Here is a 21,480-nt window from a genome sequence, read left to right on the forward strand (position 1 = left end):
ATATCCATACAATTCAGGATAAATAACTATTCCAAATAATGCTAGAAACTCATTCCCAATAGCATACTGCTTATTCTAATAAAATATACTTCATGAACTGCTTTCAAATAACGTACAAGGCATCAGTGAAGCCATTATCTCATATGGTATCTGAAAAGTGCTGAGATTAATTTCTAAATCAGAAACCGGACTAAGACCTGATGAAGGGTTTCATTCCAAATCTAAAAACCTATTCTCCATTCTCATCCCACTTTTTTTGCTTATTACCACTGATGCCGCCTTCAAAACTCTAATCTCCGTTTCAGGGACACAGTGCTCCCCTGGTTTTCATTGTGACTATCCCTTGCAAGTTTCCTTTGCTGGTTCCTCTTCCTTTCCTCACCCCTTACCTGAGGGTACCCTATTTCCTCACCCTGTACACTGACAAGGAGTCTACCAGCTCTTGTGGCTCCTACCAACAGACGACTCCCAAATGGCACCTCAGATCCCCCAGTTTCTTTCTGGAGTAGGACTGCTCAATAGTCTTTTGAAAAACTAGATATGATTCATTCCCTAGTTCCTCTCCATCCACAGGCTATTGAACCCTTTGGAAAAAAAAATTTAATTGAGTGAGATATGGTTTCCCTTCACAAAAACCACAATGTCTTTCCCCACCTGGTTGAGTTATGCTAAATCTAGGAATTCTAATCACTTGTCAGATATAAAATGATACTCACTAATCTAAATTTTCCAGCATCATCTCCAGAACTGTGTTTATGGAGGAAAATTACACTGGCAATCCTCCAGTCTTCACCTATCTTTACAAAAGAATAGCACCTGAATACTTTCACCGTGAATCCAATACTTATTCCCGCTGAGTACCTTTAAAATGTCATCTGGCTCCAGCGGCCTGTTTACAGCTAGTCTGTTGATATAGTGAAACACATCCTGTGTGGTCATCAGGATCTGATGCAAGTTCCCCAGACCTACTTATGAAAAAAACAATTTGGGCAAAGGACTCCCTCTAAAAATCTCTCTCAGTAATCTAAAGATTTTATTGAGCCTTTTGGCCATGACTGTCAAGTGGACGCACCAATTTCCTAGTTAACTTTGGGCTGTTGCTATATTTGGAGAATCTCTTCTTACTAGTTCGGGCTTGCTTTATTTCCTGTTTACACCTCCCGGGCCACTCCTCATGGATGTTGCTACTCATCTCTTCAGTTGAGCTTTCCATTGTTGTTGAACAAATGGCTTTGTCCCCTCTGATAACTTTCACTCCGCTCACTAGACTGGTGGTTTCTGTTTGCTTGCCTCATGCAGGGTGAGAAATGAAAAAGTAGCATGAGACCCCCACCCCCTGGTCTCTTTAGCCATTAAAGGCCTGCAGCCTTGAAGAGAAGCTCTTCCCTTCTTATGCCCTTGACGCTTCCCTTCGATCCCTGGCTCTGGGCCCGGAAAGGTAAGGAAAGAGTGTCAGCATGAGATTAGGTCAACTTTGAGAACGTTGGGAAGGCTCTGACTCTTGTGAGTGTTCAACTCTGAACGGTGAGGAGCCTGAAACTTCTGCCACTTTAGCCACAGGGAAGTGAATGTAACACTGCTCATGTCTTGTGTTGCTGCGCTTTTGTTTCATCCATCTTTGGGTCTGTCATCAATCCTCTGCACACATTCTTAGACTATAAGTCGTTTGGAGGCCAAGGACCATGACAGATTCGCACCCGTGTATTTATTCCCAGTCCTTAGTAGAGTGCTTTCCATTATTTCTTTTTTTGCCTCGTAAGCACACTTTACCTTGGCCTCTACTGTGTTTAATATCCTCCAGACTCTTAGAAAGTCACTTTTTTTTTTTAGTTACTCTTTCCAGCTACTAACCCAGGTCTGCATTTTTCAAAATTAAATATCCTTGGTTTTTTTTGGCTCCTCTCTCCCCCAGCCACAATGTTACGTTTTACTGATGGGAAATTACCATTACAGTGTTCCTCTCATACTCCACCTTCTGCGACTGATCACTACTCAGAATTAAATCCTATATGTTAGTTTGCTTTGTTTGTTCTAGGGCTGGTTGTGCCAAAAAGTTGCCCATCCTATCCACTTCCTTTTGAGTTACTCAACCAATCGATGTCAGGATAACTGAAGTCTCCCACTAGTATTACTTGTCCTCATTTTGCAGCACTCCTATTTTCAGCTAGTATTTCCTGATCACTTTCTTTTACCCCAACTAGGTGTTCTACTTTTTTTTTTTGAAATTTCTACCCAAAGGGAGTCTACAATACTCTTTGTTGTGCAATATAATGTCACACCTCCACTTTTGTGCCCATTTGGCCTGTCTTGCAGTGTTTCTAGTCCTGTGGCTTTCTTCTCCCAGTAGGTTTTAAAGAATCCAGTTAGGTCATGGTTCTCCCTACCCATCAAGCATTCCAATTCACCCATTTCATTTTTTAGGTATCTACTATTAATATAGAAAACATTTCTCTATTTTGCCTTGCCTTTTTGCACCTATTTCCACATCTGCCACCTTTCCTGTTTAATGACAAGGCTAACCTGCCGTTATTGTATGAGTGCCCTATTTTAATTTCCTTCAGCCCCGCCGAGGACTCCCTTGACTTTGAACCACCTCCCTCCTGGAGATGGGACAATCCAGGTCTTAGGCTTTTTTGCCAACTCCCACCACCACCCCCCAGCCAATCCCCAACTCTCCCCCAGTTTAAAACTTGTTCTACCAGATTTATTTTTTTTTTTAGTGCCAGCTTTTGGTCCATTTTGGTTCAGATAGAGCGTGTCCCTCCTGCTAGACATCCTTTTACCTGGCCCAAAAGGTATCCCAGTTCCTCAATGCATCTATAGCACTCCTCTGTATACCATCACTCCCATTCCCATATTCAACTCGGGATTTTTCCCTGCCTCTGGAACCCTACAGGAATTGGCAGTAAATCAGAGACCTCACTTCAGACTCTGACCTAAAAACCCACGTCTGAACTCCCTGCTATCCTTTCGTTTGTCACTGATACCGACAAGGATCCTCTCTACTGGCTCTCTCCCACGACCCATCTCCTGAGGTCCACTGCCTTTGCGCCCGTAAACCAAGTAATCTGTGGTCAACCTGAATGCCATTAACCCATTTATTTAGGTGTCCAGGGTCAAATCTCCCACTACATCTTGCTTCTATTTGCTTCTAAAAGACCCCTGCCCTTCTCTGGATCGGTGTCCCCATTACAAGGCAACCCCCTACCCAAGACAGCGGCTAAGGGGGAAAATCCCATCTGAGAGCTCACTGCACACCTCTCCAGTTCAATAGTCTCTCCAACATCCCTCAGGCTGCCATGGGAGATAGAGCTGTTCTTCAGTATTCCTGAAAGCTCATATGACTTCTGTGCTCTCAGCTCCGCTGGTGCAAATATTCTTCCCTGCTGAATACGTGCTTACTCTCAGAGCCAGGAAACTCTCACACCAGGCACACATAAAAACGAAACCAGCAACAGAGGCAGCTGGTTCATTCATGTTGCACGGACTGCAAGGTGTAATAATTTCTGAATTGCCCATCTACCTCTCATCCAGATCCTTCCCAGATTTCTAATAAAATCAACACAGAACTCAGCAATCTGTTGGACAACTGGCATTTAGACATTTTTTATTTGTTTCAATAAATTGAATCTTTCAGAACATCTAAATAAAACAAAATCCTTGCTTTCAATTTTACTATCTCATCAACTGAGAAATGTCCTTAGTACTGTGAGTGAAATCAAATCAATCAGTGGTATTTATTGAGCATCTGGGTGCAGAACATTGGGAGAATACAAGACTCAGAATCATGTGCCCTGCCCTCAAGGGCAACCTTCTGGGGGGAAAAAAGACAGACAAAAATGATTTACAAATTGGAGGAGACAGCCTCCGGAAGGGCTTCCTGCCATATAAGACAATGCTCACATCTGAAACCCAGAAATGAAATATAAATATTAGAAAGAACGTAAAGCTGTACAAGGAACAGAGGAGGGCAACCAAAATGGTCAAGAGGATGGAGCAGCTTCTGAACAAGGAGAGGTTGAAAAGATTAGGACTCTCCAGGCTAAAATAAAGGCTTAAAGGGGACGTGACTGAAGACGGAATTACGAAGTGAATGAACAGGGCAAAAATGAACTGTCCTACACCAAACCTGTAACACTGGGACCAAGTCAATCGTCTTGAAGCCTGAATACGTTGGGCTGAAAACAAATAAAATGAAGGACGCCAACCAGCAATAGTAAGCCTAGGCACTCCATTACCTCAGAAAGGTGCAGAAGCAGAAAAATACCAGCAGGTGACAAAGGGTTTGAATAGAAATCAGGGTTGATTAGAGTGGAGAGTTAGTTGGTGTTGGATGGCCCATGCCTAACCATGAAGATGAATATTCGGGAAGGCAACCACCGCGTAGTTTCTCCAGGCATCCTGCTGTCCTGTCGGAAACGGTCGAGGATTATAATTGGGATCACTGCCCTGACCCAGAATGGCTTTACTCAGGCTCCAGGAAACCAATCCGCAACTTACTAATCACTCAATCCAAGATACTGAGGACTCAGCACTTGGGAAAGTACAATACAACAGAGTTGGTGGACCTGCTAAGGAGACTGGGAGGGTAAAAGAGCCAGAAGTAGGGGCTATGTTGGGGTTTTACCTGTTTGGGCTTTGCCAACAGCGGTGGAAGATTTTGACCAAAAAACCACCTAGGGCATCATGCGTGGTGGACCAGACTTGACCCTAATCCCAAAAATAAGTGGCTAGCTAACACGGCAGCAAAAAAGCGCAGCAGCACTCAGGGTGGCTACTCTGTTAGCCTCTGGCACTTGAGTCGCTTTTGTGTGCACTTGACAGTGCGTTGCACCTTGACCTCACTGGGAGTAGGGCAAGCAGGGATGAGATAGCGCAAGTGGCTATCTACTGGCCACTGTCACGGTCATTAACTCCTTTGCACGGGTTCTCATCCCCAGGGCCTTCGTGACGGAACAAGATTTATCTGTCATTTAAGACGAGAGACTCCATCATCATCGTATTCGTAACAGTACGAATAGGAAAACGGAAGGCATCAGGCTGCAGCTGGACAGTTGAGAGGGTATAGCGGAGTCACCTAGGTAATTTATGAAGCTGACAACAAGTTGACACCAGGCAGTTCAGAGTTTACTGAAAATCACTATTCATCCAGCATGAACCAGTGCTTGCCTCCAGCAAGTGGTCACTCGACCAATTAGAGGGGAACACGCTGCTTCATAATTAGGAAACTCCATTATCTATTTCGACTACTTACTCCATTACTTTCTCTAAAATCAACCTACACACTATACTTCAAGCTCTTGTCTTTAATCACTGACCCTTTACTCACAACCAAAGTGGAACTCTCTCCCCCTTTCTGACAGACCACCACTCAGCTCATCTTCAAAGCCCTACTAAAACTACATCTCCTCCTAGAAGCCCTCCCTGCCTTTCCTCATTTCCCCATCCCATTCTCCCTCCCTCATTTGGATCTGTACCCCTAAAGCACTTTGATAACCCACAACACTTATGCACACATCCTCATCAACACTGGCATATACTGAGTACTGGCTATGTGGAAAACACTGTACCAAGGCTTGGGAGACAATACAACAGAGTTGACAGCCATGTTCCCCAACACATGAAATACATAATACACATATATTATTTATAAACTATATATGATTTAATAATGTAAAGATATGAACATAAGAGCTGTGGGGGTGAGTGCCTCTGACAAGAACTCTTCAAATCTGCTTTCTCAGATCTTCCAAAACATTCTGAAAACCCATCTCCCCCAGGTGACCTTTTCCAAATAATTCCTACTACTACAGGTTGTATCACCCCAACAGCTTCTCTTTACACTTTAAGAACACTTAATTTAAAATTTCATTTTTGCCACACTGTTGCTGTTACCCATTGTGTTTATATTTTGCTTTCTGCTTTCACTATGACCGCCTGTCTCTCCTCCATTAGACGGTAGGCTTCTAGAGAACATGGACCATGTTTTTTTACTTCTACTTTAGTCTTCCAAATGACTACACGGTATTCTGCAAACAACAGGTGTCCAGTAAATATTATTGCTTGAATGAGTGATCTGTGATCACAGAAAGCACTCAATAAATGCAATTGAAAGAATGATCTACTGAGGGGGTGAGGGCTACACAATGATCAAAACATCACAGAAGAAAAGGGTATCTGTTTCCATTTGAGGTACCCCAAACAAAGCTAAGCTTCCTAAGGAGGTGTATTTGAAAGACACTGGGAAGACTTGTCTCAGAACACTGATCTGAGGTTTCCATGTGACCCGGGGATTAAGGAAGGTATGGATCAAGATGGAAAGGCCAAAAAGGTTCTGATGACCAAGGAGGAAAATTGTTCTTATGGTTAAGACTAGTGGTTTGTGGCTTCACAAACATTATTTGTGCCTGGTTGGAGCTTTTCTTACAAATTTCCCATTTGATGACAAAGATTAGATCAGTACCATGCAGATTTAAATCAGAAGAGAAATTTTCCACTAAAAAATGATTTTCAAAAAATACACTTTGTCCAGAAAAGACCCCGCCTATGTATAAAGGACCAAACAGTCTGTTCATTTTAGAACCAAAACTGTAACATAACAAGGATTAAACAGATAAAACTGAGGCCACTGCCTAGTCAAAATTGCTTTAGTCCCCACTATATGCTTCACTCTTCTATTAAGCCCATCGTAGAGAAGAAGTGAAACCCAGTGAAAAGAGCACAGGGTTGGGAGTCCGAAGACCTGAGTTGTAATCCCAGCTCCACCACTTGTCTGCTCTGGAATTTAGGCAAGTCACAAGTTCTCTGTGCCTCAATTCCCTCTTCTGTAAAACGAGCATTAAATTTCTGGGTTTTTTGCTTGTTTTATAGAATTTGTTAGGTGCTTTACTATGTGCCAGGCACTGTAATAAGCGCAGAGGTAGATATAATATCTATATAATATTGCCAAGATCCACCCTTTCCTCTCCACCCAAACGGCTATCTTACTGGTACAGGCTCTCATAATATCCCGGCTGGATTATTGTGTCAGCCTTCTCTCTGATCTCCCTTCCTCCTCTCTCTCCCCACTCCAGTCTATTCTTCACTCCGCTGCCCGGCTCATCTTCCTGCAGAAACGCTCTGGGCATGTCACTCCCCTTCTTAAAAACCTCCAGTGGTTGCTTATCAACCTCCGCACAAAACAAAAACTTCTCACTCTAGGCTTCGAGGTTCTCCATCCCCTTGCCCCCTCCTACCTTTCCTTCCTTCTCTCTTTCCACTGCCCACCCCGCACGGTCTGCTCCTCTGCCGCCCACCTCCTCACCGTCCCCCACTCTCACCTATCCCGCCGTCAACCCCGGGCCACGTCCTCCCGTGGTCCTGGAATGCCCTCCCTCCTCACCTCTGCCAAACTAATTCTCTTCCCCTCTTCAAAACCCTACTTAAAGCTCACCCTCCAAGAGGCCTTCCCAGACTGAGCTCCCCCTTTTCCTTCTGCTCCCCCTCTACCCCCACCTTCACCTCTCCTCAGCTAAGCCCTCTTTTTCTCCCTTTCCCTCTGCTCCTCCCCCCTCCTTCCCCCTCCCCTCAGCACTGTACTCGTCCGCTCAACTCTATATATTTTCATTACCCTATTTATTTTGTTAATGAGATGTACATCACCTTGATTCTATTTATTTGCTACTGTTTTAATGAGATGTTCATCCCCTTGATTCTATTTATTGCTATTGTTCTTGCCTGTCCGTCTCCCCCGATTAGACTGTAAGCCCATCAAAGGGCAGGGACTGTCTCTGTTACCGATTTGTACATTCCAAGCGCTTAGTACAGTGCTCTGCACATAATAAGCACTCAATAAATACTACTGAATGAATGAATATAAGGTAATCAGGTTGGACACAGCCCATGTCACACATGGGGTTCACAATCTTAATCCCCATTTTACAAATGAGGTAAATGAGGCACAGAGAAGTGACTGGCCCAAGGACACACAGCAGACATGTAGTGGAGCCAAGATTAGAACCCAGATCCTCTGACTCCCCGGCCCATGCCCTTCAATAGGCCACAGTGCTTCTGTTCTCCCCTCCACCTTGGAATGTGAGCCTTATGTGGGAGAGAGAATGTCTTAAGCATTATATTGTATCTTGCGTGGCACTTAACACATAGCAAATGCTTAACAAATGCAATTACCAATTCTGGTTCAAAAAAAAAAAAAGATCTCTAACAACCTCAATGTTTAGTCCAGTATTAAAAATACAATACATGATTGCTGATAGTAATGGGTTATAGTAATATGCTAGTGATAATTCTGAGTGCAGAAGGAAATAAGTGCCAAGAAGAAGCGTGGACTAGTGCATAGAGCAAAGGTCTTGGGAGTCTGTACGACCTTGGGCAAGTCACTTAACTTCTCTGACCCTCAGTCATTTCATCTATAAAATGGGGATTAAGACAGTGTGCCTCATGTGGGACGTGGACTATGTCCAACCTGATTCATCTGTAAAATGGGGATTAAGACTGTGATCCCCACGTGGGACAACCTGATTCCCCTGTGTCTACCCCAACGCTTAGAACAGTGCTCTGCACATAGTAAGCGCTTAACAAATACCAACATTATTATTATTATTATTATTATTATTAACCTCTATCTATCCCAGCACTTAGTACAGCACCTGGCACATAGCAAGTGCTTCAACACAAAAAACAAACAAAAAAAACCCAAAAAACAAACCCACAAGGGCCAAAAAGGGAAGATGGGGAGGAAAGATGGAAAAAGAAAAAAAGGCATACACTTTGTGCTTCAAAAACGTCTTGTAGCATTAAATGACCATTCGCAATGTGGCTCAGTGGAAAGAACCTGGGCTTGGGAATCAGAGGTCGTGGGTTCTAATCCCAGCTCCACCACTTGTCAGCTGTGTGTCTGTGGGCTGGTCACTTCACTTCTCGGTGGCTCAGTTCCCTCATCTGTAAAATGGGGACTAAGACTGTGGGCCCTCGTGGGACAGCCTGTTTACCTTGTCTCTACCCCAGTGCTTAGGATAGTGCTTGGCACATAGTAAGCGCTTAAATACCATTATTATTATAAAAGTCTTGAAACTTCAGAAAATACCCAGAAGTAGATAGATCCTCTGATGTTTGCTAGTATATTTAAGAATCAGTACCCTGGCTGAGAGACCTGGAAATCTCTTAACTGCAACAAGGCTTTACTGCCTAAAAGAAACTCATCTTTGATTTTATACTGACCATTTTTCAGCAAGAGGAACTAAATGGATTACGGGTTTTTACAGAGGGAGGGGGTGTGGGGTTTTTGGGTTTTTTAAGTAGACCTCTAATATCTAATAAATAGACCACCACACTAACTGGAAAAAGCTTTCCTCTAGCAAGTTAGTACAAATAGATCAAATAAAGGCCAAAAAAAGAATCAGAGAAAAGGCAGCACGAAGAACAAGAAACCTACACCAAGTTAGTTTCGATACTGCAGTCCGAAAATAAATTTTTAAAATTGAAATCACCCAGTTGAAGCTAAAAGACGTACAACCATAAGCCGTCTCTCCTGGGTCAAATCTCTGGTCCACCCAGCCCGGTGTTCTGTCTCCAATCATGCCAGGATGCCTGGGGGGGGAAATCCTGTGATGGCTGCCCTCCTTTCATCCATCCTAATGGTTAGGGATGTTATAAATCAATGGTATTTGAATGCTTTCCATGTGCACAGTACTAAGCATGTGGGAAAATACAATACAACAGAGTTCGTAGATGCGTTTCCTGTCAGTCGTATTTACTGAGCGCTACTGTGTGCAGAGCACTGGACGAAGCGGTTGGGAGAATATAACAATATACCAGACACATTCTCTGCCCACAAGGAGCTTCGAATCTACAGGGTAATCGATCGTATTTGAGCACGTAAGCATGCAGAGCACTGACGGGTTGAAAGTGTCAGATTTAGTGGGTACGGCCAAAGAGCTTTCAGTCTAAAGACGTACGCTTGCACCAATCTCTCCCACTAATAACTTGACGATCAGGCACAGAGAGCATCCAGGACCAAGCAAAACGCTCCATTTGCCTTGTCCAAAGATCAATAAAGTAAATTCTGTTGAGGACGTACCCTTCAGAGAGCAAATAAAAAGACTAAGGCATGTTTTCCCCTGCTCCACCTGCAGGGGAATCACAAGTTTTCATTCTAAAGTTGGGGTGGAACGGCAGGCAGTGGGACAGGAGGTAGGCACGGGTATGGCTATATAGGGACAGTGAGGCTGAATGATCCGGGACAGTGGAAATTTAGAGAGGGAGACGTCCTCGTGGTATGGGGCCCATCCTCAGCAGCCCGGCTTCCCATGCTCCTAAAATGGAATTGTGCGGGTCCTCTAGCAAGAAGAATGGGTTCTGGGGCAGCTCCAAGATGGCACGGAGTTCTGGAGTCTGAAAGCAGCATACCTCTCAGTGTACTCTGGTTGCCCCCACTCCCAGGAACAACTAGGCCTTTAAAGCCCCACACTCACATTCACTGATTCTGGGAAGGGGCGTAGAGGAGTCGAGAAAGCCTCGGGATGACACCTAGCCACTGACCGCTCATTTAATTGATAGTCTTCAGAGCTGACTCGTGCTGTTTTGGGGTCATTAGGGCATGACTAAAGAGCTGCTCAAGAGCTTGGACTGTCATTTTGTGATGAGCAGCAGCATACACTCAGACCACATCTGTACTCTCAACTCCATCCCAGTTCTCCACCCTCCACGACTAAATGAGCGTACCACTGGGTACGCTGGTCTTTGGGTTTTGAAGGATGGAATTTGGATTTCACAGTAAAATGGGTCCAAGGAAAGATGATGTTTGGCCTGAGGCCAACAATTACCTCCCTTGCAGCTTGACAATGCGGCTGTGCCATTGACACTGATAGTAGGTAGTTTTAGTAATGATATTTACTGAGCACCTGAGAACAGTAGCTAAACTAAACATTTGAAGAACAGACCTGTTTCCTGAATTTAGTCTCTAATGGGGAAAGCAGAAATATCCACCAACAGTAATAACAGCAGTTTGTAAGCACTTATTGTGTGTCAAACACTGCTCTAAGAACTGGGGTAGATACAAGATAATCAGATCAGAGTCTCTGACCCACACAGAGCTAACCATCTAAGTAGGAGGAACCACCTTTATTGAACCCCCATTTTACAGATGAGGTAACTGAGGCCCAGAGAAACAAAATGACTTGCCCAAGATCAGGTGGTAGAGCCAGGATTGGAATCCAAGACCTCTGACTGCCAGGCCTGGGCTCCTTCCACTGGGCCAAGCTGCTCTGCTGGAATGTTCACTCATACATAATAATCATAGAAATAATTATAGCACACTTAGTCACTCACTATGTGTCTAACACTGTTTTCAGTGCTGGAGAAAATGCAAGTTAATCAGGTTGGACACAGTTCCTGTCCCACATGGTACTCATAGTTTAACTGCTCCATATTATGGTTGGGCATAAATAAATTTCCAAGGTCACAAGGCAACTGAAGGGTGGACATCTAGAATCAGCAGCAGCAACTTTCACACACACTATAATCCTACCACTCCATTTCCCCCATTCTCTACTTCTTCCTCCTCTAATACGCACATTTAATTCCTTCCTATGCAGCTTCCCTTGCATTTGCCTATTAACAGCACTTTGTTTAGTCAACCTCCAACTCTCCCTACCATCAGTGGAACATGCTGCCAACTTCCTCAAACTGCTTGGGCTCTACAGTTAAATTTCCCACCTACAGCATTACCTGTATCCCTAAATGGGCACTCTGCATATGTCAGAAGAGCCCCGTTTTCCTCCACTTGCTCATTTAGATGGGAAATAAGGAAATGAGAAAAAAATCCCTCTAAGAAAACTGTCAAGAATCCTAAAATTTGAAGACATCAGAACAAACACTAACACTTTAGGATTAACTCTTCCCCACTACACATAAGCTTCTTGAGGGCAGGAATGTCTACCAACTCCTATTATACTCCCATCAATGCTTAGTCAGGCGCTTGGCAGACAATAAGCACTGAATAAACATCACTGATGGACTGCTACTAGCATGGGGAATTAAGAATACTCTAGATCTCAAAACAGGGTATTTGGGGGGGGTGAGGGGGAGGTGCACAGGAATGAAAAATTTCATTTCAGCTTATCAAGCTGACTCCCCTCAATATTAAAGTTGAAATACAAGGTCCAACTTCCATGCCACACCATTTGGCCAACTAAAATATATGAACACATCCTGCCCGCTCAGAAAGGCTTTCCACAGGACAGACCTGTGCCGCGAAAGAATCGTAGTTATGTATTACCCTGAGAGTTGATAATACCTAACGACCTTAGCAGTTGGCTCCACCACCCTCTCCGCCTCTGAAGCCCACATGCCTGGCACGATCCTTGAGGCCTCCTTTCCTTTCCAACTCTCACAATGTGTTGCTGAATCCCAGGAGTTTAAGCTCCACGAGATTTCCAGAGATTTCTATCCAAACCACTGTCTCACTGGTCCAGGCACCTGTCATACCCCAACTAGACTCCTGAATCAGTAGAAGAAATCATAAGAGCACTTTCTGAGTTTCCATTACATACATTGTACTGAGCAACTGGGTAGCACCAAACAAGTGACATCGAAGTATACTCTCCCAAGCGCTTAGCACAGTGCTCTGCACACAGTAAACAGTCAAATACAGTGGAATGAATTTCCTGCAATAGTAATAATTGATATCAATTAATACTACTGATTATCATACTAGTGATGTGGGCTCCTTGCCCACAAGGAACTTGCTTGAACTCTAATGCAATGGAAATAAAGAGACTGATAAATCAACAGTCGTTATTTACTGAGCGCTTACTGTACACAGAGCACTGTAATAAGCACTTGGGAAAGTACAACAGAACTAGCAGACACGTTCCCTGTCCATAATGAACTTACAGTCTGGAGGGCGAGACAGGTATTAATACGAATAAATTTATAACACAATTGAAAGATATGTACCTAAGTGCTGTGGGATTGGGGGTGGGGCAAATATCAAGTGTCCAAAGGTCAAAGATCGAAGTGCAGAGAAGACAAAAAAGGGAGAGCCAGCCGGGAAAAAGAGGGCTTAAACGGGGAAGGCTTCTTGGAGATGTGAGTTTATAATGCTTTAAAGGTGGAGAGAGGGATGATCTGCCAAATACGGAGCAGGAGGGAGCTCCAGGTTAGGGGGATGACGTGGAAAAGGGGTCGGCGGTGAGACAGATGAGATCGGGGCAGTGAGTAAGCTGCAGCTATTGGAGCTGAGTGTGCGGGCTGGGCTGATAACCAATTACAACACTAAAGTCAGAAGGCTATTGCTTTACAAGACTGGTTACGGCTTAAACCCTTTGAGTCCATTAACAATGTTAACTTCCTCAACCAAAGGCCTGCCGCGAATCTCTCCCCTCCCCAGTTCACGCTTCACTTTGCTACCTGGACCACCTTCCCAAAACGTTTATCTGCACGTCTCTCTACTCAAAAACCTTCATTACCCATTCTTCATGACCTTCAGCCTCAAGACCCTATATCATCACCCTCCTTTATTGTTTCTCCATTACACTCCCAGTTCACACATTCCTCTCGAGCTAACCTACTGGGCCTCACTCTGTTAAGCACACACTATGTACCAGGCACTGTACTAAACACTTCGGTTGACACAAGCAAATCCTTGTCCCACTTGGGGATTACAGTCTTAGTCCCCATTTTACAGAAAAGGTAACGAGCTCACAGAGTGACTTGCTCAAGGTCACACAGCAGACAAGTGGTGGAGCCAGAATTAGAACCCAGGCCCTCCTGACTCCCAGGCCCATGCTCTATCCACTAGGCCACGCTGCTCCTCTCCTGCTCAGACATGCTTATTCATGCCCTTCCTTCCTCCTTGGAGACCATGCCCAATTAATTTTTCTTCTTCCTAGATATCCCATTCCTCCTGCCTTCACAACTACACATTCACATCCCCCCCACCCCCCGGCATATATTGGTTTACAGACTCTATTATTTAGGCACTTTCTTAATCCACATATCCATTTTTCCATTCTCTTTCTTCTCCTAGCTGTAAGTAATTTTGTATCCGTCTCCCCTATTCCCGGGGGCAGAGATCATGTCATCTAACACTACTTTATATTCCCAAGTGCTTAGTTCAGGGTTCTCCACCCAACAGGCCCTCCATAAATACTACCGATTGATTAACAATGCTGAATGACAACAGCTGCAGATGCCAACCTAGAGAGAGGAAAATATAAAAAGAGCCCACAAGACCATTCTTGCTATTTCATCCCTTCAGAAGTACTTTTTTAGTTAGTACATTTAGTGTACAATTATGGTGGTCAATCCATTTTAAGAGTGCAGTGGTTCATTTCCAGCATGCTTTTAATCAATGGTATTTGAGTGCAAACTACAGGCAGAGCACTGTATTAGGTGCTTGGAAGGGTAGAACACAACAATATGAAACACATTCCCTGTCTGCAACAGACAGTCTAGCGAGGGAGACGTTTTCTACACACTTTGGCTAGAATGTTGTAGGGAATTACAGAATGTCACAATTAAAAAAATAAATAAATAAATGGTATTTATCAAGTGCTTACTATGTACAGAGCATTGTACTAAGCGTTTGGGAGAGTACCATACAACAGAGTTAACAGATAGTCACTGCCCATAACGAGCAGTATTATAGTTACGGTATTTATCAAGCACTTCCTGAGTGCTGGGGTAGATCCAAGACAATCAGATCCGACACAGTCGCCATATGATCCCCAGCAAACATTCAAACAGAAGGAGAGCAGGTATTTCATCCCCATCTTATACATGAGGAAACTGAGGACCACAGAATTTAGATGACTCGCCCAAGGTCACAGCTGGGATTAGAACCCTGGTCTCCCGACTCTCTAGAGGCCCCTTCCACCCGACCACGCTCCTTCCCCAAGCACTTAGTACAGCTCTCTGCACACAGTAAGCGCTCAATAAGTGCAACTGACAATTGACTGGCTGACTCCTGACTCCTGGCTATCAGCAAGGTGCCATGCCATGAGAAGCAGCATGGCTCAACGGAAAGAGCATGGGCTTGGGAGTCAGAGGTCATGGGTTCTAATCCCAGCTCCGCCACTTGTCAGCTGCGTGACACTGGGCAAGTCACTTCACTTCTCTGTGCCTCAGTTCCTTCATCTGTCAAATGGGGATGAAGACTATGAGCCCCACATGAGACAACCTGATTACCTTGTATCCCTCCCCAGCGCTTAAAACAGTCCTTGGTACACAGTAAGCGCTTAAAAACAACTACCATCATGCCAGAAGAAATGCTTGTGGGAGCGTGCGCGCTATGCCACAAGTTTTCTTTAACAGGGGGATCATAAGGCAGGAACGTAACTTTCATGTAACAGCAAGGATCACATCCGGGCCTTTAGGGAACTGTCTAACTTGTTCCTATCTGGCTCATTCTATTTTACCCTGATTAGCAGCTGCAGTTGTCACCCTACTCCCCACCTCAAGTGCAAACCTTGGGAGTTGCCTTACCATATCGTTTCCTTTTACTACGCGACCTTTCGGTCTGGCACTCCAAAGAAAGCTCTACGTTTTAAAACAGCATTACCACTACCTTTCAAATGTTTCCTGAGAAGGATGGCAGCAAGAGATGCAAATTCTCTCCCCACAACAGTTTACAGCTCCCTGAAAAATTAAAAACAACGGGTTAGACACTTCGAAAGAGCTACGTCGCTGATTACTGTGATGGAGGGGAGGGCTCTGCCTGAAACATCCTCAGGGGGAGTGCAGTCCTGGGCCCAAGATGATGAGGTTGAGTCTGGTTCCCAGTAGCAAGAGAAGCGGATTAAAGTCTCACACTGCGGGTGAGGGAGGGGAAGCGGGCACTGGCCTGTTCAAAGGGTTTCACCCACACGGAGACCACCAGGCCGACGTGAACACATCATTCCTATGTGCCAAACCTAGCTGCAGGATGCTGGAGATTTTCCAAGCCTGGCCAGATACAGCTTTAGCCCAGCCCAGCCCTTGGCCTCAACACTCAGAAACTGACCCGGGTCAATCCATCGATGGCATTTATTTACTGTGTGCAAAGTGCTGTACTAAGTTCTTGATGAGTCAACAGGTCCTCCAGCCTCGCTGTGTGCAAGGGGCCTAGGTGGTAGCTGGACAAAGCGCCGTCAATCAGCACCCTGAGCAAACTCTACTCCTGGCACAGGTCTCCAGTAGGCCGAGACCTAGGTGCTAGAAAGAAGACTCCCTCGGCCTTCCTGAAACCAATACACCCAGGGCATCCAGGAAGGGTGCCACTCCTTGCTCAGATGCCCTGTATTATAGTAAGGCCTTTCCAAGTCTCCTCTCCCAGTGAATTCAGGTGGGAGTCTCAAGAACCCCACGTGAGATAATCTGATTACCTTGTATCCCCCCTTAGTGCTTACAACAGTCCTTGGAACAGAGTGAGCACTTAAAAACAAACGCCATCATGCCAGAAATGCTTGTGGGAGTGTGCACGCTATGCCCTGTATTATAGTAAGGCCCTTGCAAGTCTCCTCTTCCCAGTGAATTCAGGCGGGAGTCTCAGGAACCCCAACTATCCTAGTGCCTACAGCACCCCTCTTTATTGGTATAAGAGGACCCTGAAACCACCCCAGGTTTACAAGAGTCCCTAAACCAGAAGCCATCCCAGACTGACCCAATCTGGGATGCCGGTGTTCAGTTACCTCATCTGTAAAATGGGGATTAAAACTGTGAGCCCCACGTGGGATAACCCGATTACCTTGTATCCACCCCAGTACTTAGAACAGTGCTCGGCACATAGTAAGTGCTTAGTAAATACCATTATTATTATTATTATTATAACCTCTGGCTTCCCCAAAGTCATCTGCCATGCCTCGCTCGGGGGTTCTTGCAACTAGGTGCCGTAGGGCTTGAGGCCAACCAACCAGCACGGGCCTGACAACTTGCCAGCAACTCTATACCTTGGGGCTAGGCACCCACTTAACACCTCTTGGAGCCGACTAATAGGGAGAAGACTTTAAATCCGTGCTATGGGCTGCTTCCCTTCGATCTAAACCCCCGTTTCAAGAGCCGCGGTGTTTATCGAATGCCTCCAGCGCTTAGCACAGTGCTTTGCACATAGTAAGCACTTAATAAATACCATCATTATTATTAAAACTACAGTACACAGTGCTACGCAGGGTCTCGTGACACACTCGAAAGATAAAGATGGGATCCCTGCCCTAGAGGAGTGTACAGTCTACGGCCAACGGTGATTCCATCATTTGCCAAGGAAGCCAAAAATGCCCTTCCGCCTCTCCCATACCGCTTAAAAGATCTTGACACACTCAGCAGGAAGAGGCTTATGACAAACGATATGGGCTGATTTTTAGAAAACAAAACCAACACAAAGAGGAAGTGATTTGAAGGAGGCCAAAGAGAGGTAAGTATTTTTGTTGCTGCAAGGGTAACTTGTAGAGCCACAGCAAAAAAACAGAACTCCCCAATGCAGCATCTCTGGAGTGTGGTGCACCGTGCGTGATGTTGCTATCTATCCTGTGGAGGAGGAGAGCTGCCTTTCAGGCGTAGGGGAAAATCAAGGAGAGCCTGGTTGGACAGTTCAGCGCAAACCACTAGCCCTACTGGAAAAAATAACTCGAGTACATGTCTCGCTGGTGGCGGGGCACCGTGGAGTAGAATACTTTCGGTCCTCAACCCAAATCAATGGTACTTACTGAACCCTTACTCAATGCAGACGGGGCTTGGGAGAGCACAATCAACAGTATCTATTGAGCACCTAGTTGGAAGCCAAGATCCCTGCCCTTGAAGAGCTTACAACTCAGCCACAGTGGCCACAACCAAATGCTGATCCATCACAGGCTCGGGCTGTTCTCAGGAAACAGAGCATCCTTAGAGAAAAGGAGAAGGGCAGGCAAGGCAGAAACCTCAGCCTTGGCAGGAGTGGTCTGTGGCCTTCCAGAGGAGATGAGGTTGGAGCAGGAAGCCCTGTATTGCCATCAACCCTACAGATTGCTCCAGTCCACGCTGAGGGTTTCCTCCCCCATCCCTGTTTCCCCGAGTCCCAGAGCGGCACGGTCTCTTGCTAGGATTTCTGAACTCCCCCCCCCCCCCACCCAGTACTCTGCAACAGCAGAAATGTGTTGCCAGGTAAATTCTGCTTGGAGGATACCTCGATCGCCTCAGTAAAGTGAAGGCTCCAGAAGGAGGCCTTACTCAGTCTCCTTCCCTCCGGCCCTACCCTGGTAGTTAACAGACCAAACACCAACTCTATTGTACTGCATTTTCCCAAGACCTTAGCAGAGTGCTCTGCACAGAGTAAGCGCTCAATACGTACTCTGGCTGACTGAAATACAACCCTACAATTGGATGGCTAAGTTGGGAGAAAGCAAGAGAGAGCTCCAAAAGGTGATGGAAAGAGAAAAGGAAGCTGGCAGATGAACTTTCTGAAAAGCCTCCTTCCCAAGCCGCAGCTCAACCATGATCTGTTCCGGGTACCGCTCGGCCAAACGAGAGCATCGGATAGTAAGTAGACAGAGTCCCCGCCCACTAGGCGTACCAGCCAAGAACCTAAATCAAAAGGCAATTACGGACGCAAAAATCAGACGGCGAAGTTTGGAAATAATCCCCCCGAAATAAACACATCCACTGCCATCTGCTGGAGAGAGGAACGCGTACATTAGAGAATCATTGGCTCTATTTTAAGGGAACAACCTAAGAGTTCTAGTTAGTTGCCCACCAGAAACCAGAGACTGGTTTCAGAGAGGAAATGAAAGCCATCATCTTGATATTTCCCCTCGGGTCAAAGTTATCGGAAGTCTTGTCCACCTATGCCCTGCCCTTTGGACATTTTCCAGCTCGAGTCACTTAAAGAGACAACCGACTCTTACTAAGCCAGAGTGCTACATTCGGCGCTGCACTAAACGCGGGCCCGGAAAGTGGACAAGGGCAGAGTGGTTTCTGCTGCTGAGATTTTAGGAATAGTGCTTCCAGTGACCACAGACTGCACCCATGATCCCTCCTAGTTGGGTCAAAATGCATGCCGCTCATCAGAGAGGGAAGCGGGTGAGAGAGTGGGGAAGGCTCAGGACAACCCATCACCGCTACTGCAGAAACAACACTAGAACCTATCAGGAGAGCGGGAAGATAGCTGCCTCCACTCTTCCCCATCCTTAAGTCCTGGAAAACACGAGCAACCTCTATACCGCTTGCTGAGGAAGATCATTGGGGGCCAGTTAATCCAGGCTAGCAAGAGAACGGAAAAGGTGCCACACTATATTATAGGAGGCACAAGGTCCAAGAGATTTTTCTTTCATCTGAGCTATCGGATACAATCTCGCCATCAGTAACGTCATCTCAGGACGAAAAGAAGAGCTCTGTAGAGAATGAAATCAACCCACCAATGGTCCCAGGCAAGAGGAGGGCCGTAAGCCACCTCTCTAGGTGTCCTTCCGCTGATGACCAAACAAAGGTGTTTCTGGGGTATCATGGTTCCCCCACTCTTGACTATATGATGCAGAAGGGAGGGCTTTTGACTTTTCTGGGCCCTTCTTCACAATTGACGCATGACGCCTCCACGCTGCAATCCCTCCGAGTGGAGCCCTGAGTGACGGTGAGGACTGACCGCCCTCCCAGGCCCTCAGCGCTTATGAATGTATCTGTAATTCACTTATGTTAATGTCCAACTCCCCCTCTAGGCTGTAAGCTTCTCATGGGCGGGGAAATGTCTTTACTGTTCTACTGTAGTCTTCCAAGCACTTAGTACAGTGCTCTGTGTAAGGTAAGCCCTAAAATATTGCGACTGAACCGGGTAAGTATGGTCTGGTTGGGTGTAGAGCTGATATCACAGCACTGGGAAGACACTCTAAAACTTGATGAGGTGTGGCTCACAGATGCACCCACCGGTTTTGGAAACGTCTTTTCTCATCTAGTCCTAAACTGCCTAGTTTTGTCTTCGCTATTGGATTTTGCGTTTGCTTTTTATTGTTTGCTTCCCCCCACCTTCCACTCCTTAGCCAAGTGAGCGAGTGGAGGCATGTTGCGGCAGTGTGGGTGGGGGGTGGAGGGTGGTCACAGCTATAAAGCTCTCCATCTTTGGCTTCAAAGCTCTCCATCACCTGGCCCCCTCCTACCTCACTTCCCTTTTCTTCTACAGAGCAGTCCGTACACTCCGCTCCTCTGCCTCCACTAACCAACTCACGGTCCCTCGTTCGCGCCTGTCCCGTCGACCTCTGGCCCATGTCGTACTTCTGACCTGAAACACCCTCCCTCCTCACATCCACCAAACTAACTCTCTTCCCCTCTTCAAAGCCCTACTGAGGACTCACCTCCTCCAGGAGGCCTTCTCAGAGTGAGCCCTCCCTTTCCCTCTGCTCTTCCTCCCCTCAGCCCCTCCTCCCTCCCTCTGCTCTACCCCCTTCCCCTCCCCACAGTACTTGGGTATACTTGTACATATTTATGACTATTTTATTAATGATGTGTATATATCTATGATTGTCTATTTTGATGGTGATGATGCCTGTCTACTTGCACCTGTTTTGTTTTGTTGTCTGTCTCTTCCTTCTAGACTGCGAGCCTGTTGTTGGGTAGGGATTGCCTCTGTTGCCGAACTGTACTTTCCAAGCGCTTGGTATAGTACTCTGCACACGGTAAGCGCTCAATAAATACGATTGAATGAATGACTACTGCTCTGGGACCAAACTATACCGCTTTCCCCTACCAGCAGCATCATAACTGGGTAATAATAATAACGGTGTTTAAATGATCACTATGTGCAAAGCACTGTACTAAGCGCTGGGGTGGATACAAGCAAATTGGGCTGGATACAGTCCCTGTCCCACGTGGGGGTCAAGTCTCGATTCCCATTTTACAGGTGAGGTAACTGAGGCCCAGAGAAGTGAAGTGACCTGCCCAAGGTCACACCGCAGACAAGTGGTGGAGCCGGGATTAAAACCCACCACTGAGTCCCAGGCCCGTGCTCCATCCAATGTGCCATACTGCTTCTCAATCAAGGGTACCAATTGATTGTATTTATTGAGTGCCTAAACATGTGCAGAATCCTAGAGTAAATGCTTGGGGGACTACAGTATACCGGAGTTGGTGGACATGTACATGTACCCTGCCCACAAGGAAGTTATGGTGTAAAGAACGCAGACAACAAAATAAATTATGAATCTGAACGTAGGTGCTTTGGAGCTGCACAGGTGCTTTGGAGGTGCTTTGGTGCTTTATTTGGGTGAATAAAGGGTACGAATCCAAAAGCAAAGGTGACAGAGAAGGGAACGGTTCAGCGCAAACCATTACGACTACACTGAGAAGCAGCATGGCCTAATGGATGGAGCACATGGCTGGCAGGCAGAAGGACCTGGGTTCTAATTTCAGCTCCACCCGTTGTCTGTTCTGTGACCTTGGGCAAATCACTTCACTTCTCTGGACCTCAGTTACCTCATCGGTAAAGAGGAATTAAGTCTGAGCCCATGTGGGACTGTGTCCAACTTGATTTGCTTGTAACTATCCCGA

The 21,480-nt window shown here is 45.9% G+C and overlaps 1 protein-coding gene across 18 annotated transcripts in view; it reads right to left on the minus strand.

The window, feature by feature from the left end:
* The window catches only part of TRIP12 (thyroid hormone receptor interactor 12), a 143,296-nt gene that overhangs the window by 110,883 nt on the left and 10,933 nt on the right, over window positions 1-21,480 (minus strand). For all 18 annotated transcript variants that reach the window (XM_039912589.1, XM_029061986.2, XM_029061978.2 and 15 more), the window contains exon 2: window positions 15,566-15,636. The gene's annotated coding sequence lies outside the window, so the exon portion shown is untranslated. The remainder of the gene's footprint in view (window positions 1-15,565; window positions 15,637-21,480) is intronic.

Source organism: Ornithorhynchus anatinus, chromosome 1, assembly GCF_004115215.2.
Source record: "Ornithorhynchus anatinus isolate Pmale09 chromosome 1, mOrnAna1.pri.v4, whole genome shotgun sequence".
Classification (NCBI taxonomy): Eukaryota; Metazoa; Chordata; class Mammalia; order Monotremata; family Ornithorhynchidae; genus Ornithorhynchus; species Ornithorhynchus anatinus.